We start from the raw sequence: 9,497 nt of genomic DNA, 5'->3' as shown, positions 1-9,497 counted from the left end.
GATATTGGTGGTACTTATCCACTGTAATATTCATTACGGGTGGAATAAAGCAAACACATCACATTTTGACTCAACAAGCGACGGAGTGAAAGTTTCCCGGGGACTCAAATTTACACTACTGGCCATTAACCACGAAGATGACGTGTTACAGACGCGAAATTTAACCGACAGGAAGAAGATGCTGCAATATGCAAATGATTAGCTTTCCAGAGCATTCACATAAGGTTGGCGGCGGGGGCGACACCTACAACGTGCTGACATCAGGAAAGTTTCCAACCGATTTCTCATACACAAACAGCAGTTGACCGGCATTGCCTGGTGTAACGTTGTTGTGATGCCTCGTGTAAGGAGGAGAAATGAGTACCATCACGTTTTCGACTTTGATAAAGGTCGGATTGTAGCCTATTGCGATTGCGGTTTATCGTATCGTGACATTGCTGCTCGCGTTGGTCGAGATCCAATGACTCTTAGCAGAATATGGAATCGGTGGGTTCAGGAGGGCAATACGGAACGCCGTGCTGGATCCCAACGGCCTCGTATCACTAGCAATCGAGATGACAGGCATCTTATCAGCACAGCTGTAATGGATCGTGCAGCCACGTCTCGATTCCTGAGTCAACAGATGAGGACGCTTGCAAGACAACAACCATCTGTACGAACAGTTCGACGACGTTTGCAGCAGCATGGATTATCACCTCGGAGACTATGGCTGCGGTAACCCTCGACGCTGCATCACAGACAGGAGCGCCTGCGATGGTGTACTCAACAACGAATCTGAATTCACGAATGGCAAAACGTCATTTTTTCGGACGAATCCTGATTCTGTTTACAGCATTATGATGGTCGCATCCGTGTTTGGTGACAGGGCGGTGAACGCACATTGGAAGTCATATTGATGTATCACCCGGCGTGATGGTATGGGGTACCATTGGTTACACGTCTCGGTCACCTTTTGTTCGCATTGACGGCACTTTGAACAGTGGAAGTTACATTTCAGATGTATTACGACCCGTGGCTCTACCCTTCATCGATCCCTGCGAAACCTTAAATTTCAGCAGGATAATGCACGACCGCATGTTGCAGGTCCTGTACGGGCCTTTCTGGATTCAGAAATTTTTCGACTACTGCCCTGCCCAGCACATTCTCCAGATCTCTGGTTAATGGTGACCAAGCAACTGGCTCGTCACAATGAACCAGTCACTACTCTTGATGAACTGTGGTATCGTGTTGGAGCTGCATGGGCAGCTGTACCTGTACACGCCATCCAAGCTCTGTTTGACTCGATGCCCAGGCGTATCAAGGCCGTTATTATGGCCAGAGGTGGTGGTTCTGGGTACGGATTTCTCAGGATCTATGCACCTTAATTGCGTGAAAATGTAATCACATGTCAGTTCTAGTATAATATATTTGTCCAATGAATACCCTTTTATCAGCTGCATTTCTTCTTGGTGTAGCAATTTTAATGGCCAACAGTGTATTTATGGATAGTGAGGAGCAGAAACATTGGGTAAGTGTGGTACCCCAATATTGGCTGTTTACCAGGTTAGGCCAAGACTGACGTGTGACAGAGTATGAGGGCTCACGCACTGGGGACGCAACAAAGTATTGTTCATCTCTTAGGTATCACTCGCCCGCTGTGTTACCTGCACACCACAGTTGCGTCCAGACACAAAACCTCAGATAACAGATGACGTAGATAGTGCATGACGTGATTATATTGAAACCAACACGTCGATCAGCTGACTGATGGCAGCATTCATTGCCAGGCCACTTCTGAATACTTTTAAATTTATCGTTAGATTGGTGCATAAGTTCGTAGCGTTTTTGTTTTGCATGTTGGTATTCCGGCTGCACGGGTTTATTTATCGATTGTCATTTTTTGCTTGCAATTCACTGTTGTTATTTTAGTTTACGTATTCTCATTTGGATACAGTGAGTGGAGCTGTGGACGCTACAAAAAGGAGTGCCAAGTTGAGAAATCGGAACATTTTAGACATTTGAGTTCAGTGGAGGTGTGGCAGCAGCGCATGCAGACAGGAATACTTGCGCCGTGTATGGAGATAATGCCATTGGACAAAGAACGGCAACAACATGTTTTTGTCGTTTTAAGGAGGATCGTGTTAACATTAGTGACTCTCCAGCTTCAGGAAGACATTTGGGGTTTGATGAAGATTGTTTAAACGCATTGCTCCACAATGATCGACGTGAATGTACTCGAGAACTGGCAAATGTGATGAACTGTGGTAATTCCACCATTGTGCGTCATTTGCATACAGTAGACTCTTGCTAAACCGTCCATTCCTCGCACATATGGGTCCCGAATTAGCGGAAGTGCCGGACTGTTGATAGTATCTAAAAGTTAGCATAAGCACATAGGGATTGTACTCTATCAAATTAAAAGATACACTCATTTTTACAGAAAACTTAGGCCTTGAGTGTGTACATGATTATTACATCACTCCACATTCACTATGAAACATGTCTCAAAATTTTAGGTGTCACCATGATGATACGCGACTGTAGTATGCTTTATCACAGAACGGCCTTACAAGCGTATCATAGGTCCTGTCATGTTTCTGACTGTTGCATAATGTACTCCAGTAAGAGGTCTCCAGTTTCAGCACCAGCAGTTTGAGATGTCCTCATGTTCTCTCCTCCTATGTCCTCTTCTTCATCAGTTTCATCGAACTTTCCTGTGAGCTTATGATTACCTCTTTTCTATTGATGTTTGCTCATAAATAGTTGCTCGTCCAACACTGTTGCCAGCAACAATGGTTTTCTGTGAAGAACTTCAGTTCAGTTTATACCTAATTTCGAGTTTCTGCTTAAGGTCAAGCACTACGTGTTTCTCTTTGGAAGCCACGATAATGAACCGTAAGGAAAGGCACAATTTCAAAGTGTACAGGAATGTTGCACATTATAATTAACTAACAACAATGTTTCAGACGAAATTTCATTATTGTATGCGTCGTTTCAAGTTGAACGACTAGACGCTGGCAGTCTGCCGGATTACTGAAAGGCCGGACTACTGAGGGCCGTATTAGCGAGAGTTTAGTGTACAATGGGGAAGGTTCAAACGTACGGTGCCTTCCATCCTCTGTATTGGCCCCTCAGGGGAGGAATGTCAAAAAATGCCTTCTTAAACGAGTCCTACAGTACAAGGCCAACAAGTTTGAAAGTCGCTTTCGTTCAGTCAGTCAGGACATTACCTTTCATATAAAGAGATGAAGTTTGTCATAAACAATATACCTTTTGATTTTGTTCATGAAATAACGTATCTGCTACCAGTCACGATTTTCTTTTTATTTATACTTCGCACTGCGCGTTTTGGGAAATGATTCCCATTTTAAAGCGTGTTTTCTGTGTGCTGTGCCAGTTATTCGTAATGTTTTCGATTTTTCACGTACTGTATTCTTCTGTTGACTTTAGGTTTTCATGTGCTCCACATCTGCAGAAACACACGCATGACGTTTAATGAGTGTGAGTATTTGCACAATTCGGTCACAAGAAAACCTGAAGGTAGCAGAATAATATACCACCTCACGGATCGAAAATATCACAAATAAATGGGATAGAACACACAAAACGCACTTTAAAATGGGAAACATAGCCCGAAACATCTCGTGCAAAATTTAAATAAAAATAAAATCTTTAACGGTTGCAGAACAGTTATTTCATGAACAAATCCACTGTTATTATAGTCGTAGGTTTTCACAAGTCTTCCCGTTTTCAAATCAGTAGTTCAGTTCATGTAACTGATACTAAAAGTAATAATAATCTTCAGTTTCTTTTGTTCAGACCTTCAGTGCAGTAATTTTGATCAATTTAAGTATTGAATTTTTCTCTGATGATGTGTGGCTACGATAAGAAAAAAATATCACATGTCCTCCGTATGTTCTACATTTACACTTCCTGTGTCAATTTTGGAACATTTCACATTGGGTCTGTGGATGGTACGTTAGTGTATATATATATTGACTGGGCCAAATATTTCACGAAATAAGCGTCAAACGAAAAAACTACAATGAACGAAACTTGTCTAGCTTGAAGGAGGAAACCAGATGGTGCTATGGTAGGCCCACTAGATGGCGCTGCCAGAGGTCAAACGGATATCAACTGCATTTTTTAAAATAGGAACCCCCATTTTATATTACATATTCATGTAGTACATAAAGAGATATGAATGTTTTAGTTGGACCACTTTTTTCGCTTTGTGATAGATGGCGCTGTAATAGTCACAAACATATGGCTCACAATTTTAGACAAACCGTTGGTAACAGGTAGGTTTTTAAAATAAAATACAGAACGTAGCTACGTTTGAACATTTTATTTTGGTTGTTCCAATGTGATACACGTACCTTTGTGAACTTACCATTTCTGAGAACGCTTGCTGTTACAGCACTTGTAAGATGGCAAGAACTATGCCCCTTACATGAAGTCATTAAAGATCACCTAACTCACATTGAGCGAACAGTAGGGATGAACAAAAATGACTGACAAGGCACAATGCGTCTTGTAGAGGGTATAGTATGGACGTATTGGAATAATTAATGTTGGGTGATGGTTTTAAAGTAATTCACACAACATGAATACTTGGTGAAAAGGCGTCGATTTACTGGAAACTAGTTTATCCCAGGGAAGTTTTCGAGTTGACCGCTGGGGAGCGGCGAAGGGAAGCGACAATAGGCAGCTTAGGATGGCTCAAGCACTGAGAAAGCAGTAACATGGCGTGGCCACCAGTTGCCTTAAGATGAGTGACAGTGAGTGGGCGGTTGACCCACTGCTCGTGTACCGGGAAGCAGATGGAGAACTTGTATGCCTGTTGATAAATGTCCGTCGTCCCGTTTTCAGTGGAACATGCGAGTAAGTCGTGCAAAGCTACTTTGGAGAGGTCAACAGAGGCCAAAATATGCGTGTTCGTGACTATAGCAACTTCACGCTGAATTCACGTCCGCAGAGTCTGAAGTAAATCAGGTGAAGAGCGACAGAATGAAATACGCCGGCCTCCGATGGAAACACAGGATCAAGGAATTTGAAGTATTCTCCTGGGAGTCAGAATTCCGGAAAAATTGGTGTTTTGCAGACGCTAACCTTGATGGGTGGCCTGGGAGGAGCTAAATAGCAGAAGTTGAGAGGAAGGGAAATTTTGTGGGATTTTGTTCACTTCCCAGAGCAGGCATTGATCGGCTCTGGGAAGTGAAGCATAATTAACGTGACTTGTGCTGCAATTGGCGTAAGTGATTTTGCTGGAGGGGAAACCAAGGCAAAGAGCGGACTGGGAGAAGTCCCCGTAGAGGTCTTCTGTTCCCAGCTTGCTACTCAGAGAGAGAGCATCTGTGCAGTTTAGGACTTAGTAAACGGAACGATTGAGCTTGCAGATACAAAGTTTTCGTTTAGCTATGTACTGAACAAGACAGCTAGGAGTGAATAGACGAGCACAGCCTTGCAGCACCATGAGGTCGGACAACGTCTGCGTAACGACGCTGCTCCGCCACGCTGAAATCGGTGATATGCCCCCACTCCGGCCGCTGATTAATTTGTTGGATCACGTCAGCAAAGTTTCCACGAGGGTTTCACGGGCCATGTATTGTAGAATTCTTCTCGCACTTGGCATTACGCCAGGGCAGTCGATAGGAATTAATTTTGAGTTATCGCGCTTTACTCCACGCAAACGCAATTTGTTACCACTGCCTGATAGGAGAGTCTTGTAATGTGATGATTGAAGGTCGGGAGTTACAATAAATTTGTGCTAATCGACTGTATCTGTTTTCAATCAAATATTTGAAATCCCAAGTCACTTTCTTAATTAATTTTGTGTTCAACATTTGCATCTGGTGTTCAATAACTGAATGTAACATCAATGTGCACTCCTTTTTAATTAAAAGCCATCAATTCTGAATCAGTTAATGTCAACACTGCCACCGCAGTTCAATCAGGAGTCACAGGATCTTATTACTTTCTCTGCGTTATCCGACATTGTGGCAGTTTTGCACTCTCTGTTGATCTGTTAGTCAATTACCTGAGGTGAACAAACACCAATACCAGACAAGTGATGGGTGGGGTGTTACACACTATCACCTGTAAATACCACATTAATGCAATAAATACTCAAAATTATGTCCGTCAAACTCAGTGCATTTGGCAATACGTATAATGACATTCCTCTCAACAGCGAGTTCGCCTTCTGTAATGTTCGCACATGCATTGACAATGCGCTGACGCATGTTGTCAGGCGTTGTCGGTGGATCACGATAGCAAGTATCCTTCAACTTTGCCCACAGAAAGAAATGTGGTGACGTCAGATCCGGTGAATGTGCGGGCCATGGTATGGTCATTCAACGACCAATCCACCTGTCATGAAATATGCTATTGAATACCGCTTCAACCGCACGCGAGCTGTGTGCCGGATATCCATCATGTTGGAAGTACATCGCCATTGTGTCAAGCAGTGAAACATCTTGTAGTAACATCGGTAGAACATTACGTAGGAGATCAGCATACATTGCACCATTTAGATTGCCATCGATTAAACGGGGGCCAATTATCCTTCCTCCCATAAACCCACACCATACATTAAGCCGCCAAGCTCGCTGATATTCCACTTGTCGCAGCCATCGTGGATTTTCCGTTGCCCAATAGTGCATATTTTGTCGGTGTACGTTACCGCTGTTGGTGAATGACGCTCCGTCGCTAAATAGAACACGTGCAAACAATCTGTCATCGTCCCGTAATTTCTCTTGTGCCCAGTGGCAGAACTGTACACGTAGTTCAAAGTCGTCGCCATGCAATTCCTGGTGCATAGAAATGTGGTACGGGTGCAATCGATGTTGATGTAGCATTCTCAACACCGACAGTTTTTAAATTCCCGATTGTCGCGCCCTTTGTCTGCTACTGATGTGCGGATTAGCGACGAAAGCAGCTAAAGCACCTACTTGGGCATCATAATTTGTTGCAGGTTGTGGTTGACATTTCACATGTGGCTGAACACTTCCTGTTTCCTTAAATAACGTAACTATCCAGCGAACGGTCCGCACGGTGATACCACGTACTTATACGTTAGTGACTATTGCAGCGTCATCTATGACAAAGCGAAAAAAGTGGTCCAACTAAAACATTCATATTTCTTTACGTACTAGACGAACATGTAATAAAAAATGGGGCTTTCTGTTTAAACAAACGCAGTTGATATCCGTTTGACCTATGTCAGAGCCATCTAGCGCCGTCTGGTTTCCCCCTTCAAGCTAGACGAGTTTCGTTCTTTGTAGTTTTTTCGTTTGATGCTTATTTCGTGAAATATTTGGCCTGGTCACTATCAATGGACCACCCTGTATATATACATCAAAAAAAGTTTTGCATCATCCCGGTTCCCAGATTTCCGGAAGATAGACTTGACTGCGAGTATTGTTGTATCACATACACAGTGCCTTTGACTGTTCAGTGATGTCACTAAACCCGCCCAGAGATATAAACAGCCATGCATAAGCAGAGACTGTTAGACAGAGGGGTTCCAACAGCCTATCAATTCCAGTCATTCCACCAGAATGAGGTACACAGCTCGTATTGTCTGCAGTGCAGTCATGCATAGACAGTTATTACCGCGGTTCGATCGCGTCCGCATTGTTACTTTATGCCAGTTAGGGCTTTCAACAAGGGAAGCGTCCAAGCGTCTTGGAGTGAACCAAAGCGATGTTGTTCGGACATGAAGGAGATACAGAGAGACATGATCTGTCGTAGGCAGGCCTCGCACAGGCCGCCCAAGGGCTACTACTACAATGGATGACCGTTACCTACGGATTATGGCTCAGAGGAACCCTGGCAGCAGCGCCACCATGTTGAACAATGCTTTCCGTGCAGCCACAGGACGTGTTACGACTCAAACTGTGCACAATAAGCTGCATGACGCGCAACTTCACTCCCGATGTCCATGGCGACGTCCATCTTTGCAACCAAGACACCATGCAGTACGGTACAGATGGAGCCAATAACATGCCGAATGGACTGCTCAGTATTGGCATCAAGTTCTCTTCACTGATGAGTGCCGCATATGCCTTCGACTATACAATCGTCGGAGACGTTTTTGGAGGCAACCCGGACAGGCTGAACGCCTTAGACACACTGTCCAGTGAGTGCAGCAAGGTGAAGGTTCCCTGCCGTTTTGGAGTGGCATTATGTGGGGCCTTGGTTCCACCGTCACCGTTGACGGCCGACGCACCGAAGAGGTCAACACCAGAACTCAGGCAGCCTGGATGAAGTGGCGACCAACAGCCGGAGTCACTTGTGACCGCAGGATGAAAGATAGTTTTAAATCAAAAATCTATCGCACTGTCAACAGACCAGTATGGTTGTGAGTGCTGGCCGACTACAGCTGAAACAGAACGCTGCCTAAGTGTAATGGAAACGAAGATACTAAGGTGGACAGCGGGCATCACGTTTCTAATGACAGCATTAGTAAACACTTTGGTGTTGCACCGATCCAAGTGAAGATGCGTGAGAGTCGTCTTCGATGGTTTGGGAATGTTTTATGAGCCGGTGATGACTCTATTGCCAAGACGGGTTACACACTTGAAGTCGTTGGCAGTGGACCCAAAGGACGACCTAAGCTACGATGAGCTAATACGATTCATAAAGACCTTAAATGGGTGACCATCCGTCTAGATGCAGCCCATGATAGAGCGAAATGGAGACAACGGACCCATGCACCGGAGCCCACAGGCACGCGGGACAAACCTTGAAGGAAAAGAAGAAGAAGATTGTGGGCCGATGTACGCCGCTGGTGGTCATGGAAGGCGCCGTCCGATACTGCAACCGTATCGGCAGCATATTGGCGAAGCATTCGTGTTCATGGGCGACAACTCGCATATTGTGAATGACTTCCTTCAGGATAATGATATCACTCGACTAGAGTGGCCAGCATGTTCTCCAGACATGAACCCTATCGAACATGCCTGGGATAGACTGAAAAGGACTGTTTATGGATGACGTGACCGACCAACACTCTCAGGGATCTACCCCGAATCGCCGTGAGGAGTGGGACAATCTGGTCTAACCGTGTCTTGATGAACTTCTGGGTAGCGTGAAACTTCCTGGCAGATTAAAACTGTGTGCCGGGCCGAGACTCGAACTCGGGACCTTTGCCTTTCGCGGGCAAGTGCTCTACCAACTGAGCTACCCAAGCACGACTCACGCCCCGTCATCACAGCTTTACTTCTGCCAGTACCTATGAATGTATGGAACAAAGACTTTATCTAATAAAGCGTAACGACATAATCTCAGCTTTGTAGCCTCCGTCACGTTGTTTACAAAGCTTAGCACAGCAGAGATAGGGCGTGCGCGGTGAAATGCAGCAAAACCTGCAGAGGATCGACCGATGATGCAGTGACCGGCAGTTGGCACTGAACATAAATAACTGTGACGTGTTTGCCACAAATAGGCTAAGAGATCCACTGCTGCTCGACTACACTATAGGCGACAAATCACTGCAAACAGTAACGGGGCAA

The 9,497-nt window shown here is 44.8% G+C and overlaps 1 non-coding gene across 1 annotated transcript; it reads right to left on the bottom strand.

Moving 5' to 3' along the window:
• Positions 1 to 9,101: 9,101 nt before the first annotated feature.
• Trnas-cga (transfer RNA serine (anticodon CGA)) lies at positions 9,102 to 9,176 on the bottom strand. The gene has a single exon. It is a non-coding gene; the product is annotated as a tRNA-Ser (tRNA).
• Positions 9,177 to 9,497: the final 321 nt, after the last annotated feature.

The sequence above is a fragment of the Schistocerca gregaria genome, chromosome 3 (genome assembly GCF_023897955.1).
Source record: "Schistocerca gregaria isolate iqSchGreg1 chromosome 3, iqSchGreg1.2, whole genome shotgun sequence".
Lineage (NCBI taxonomy): Eukaryota > Metazoa > Arthropoda > Insecta > Orthoptera > Acrididae > Schistocerca > Schistocerca gregaria.
Note: the sequence above shows the minus strand (reverse complement) of the source record. Positions and strands in the feature narration are given on the sequence as shown.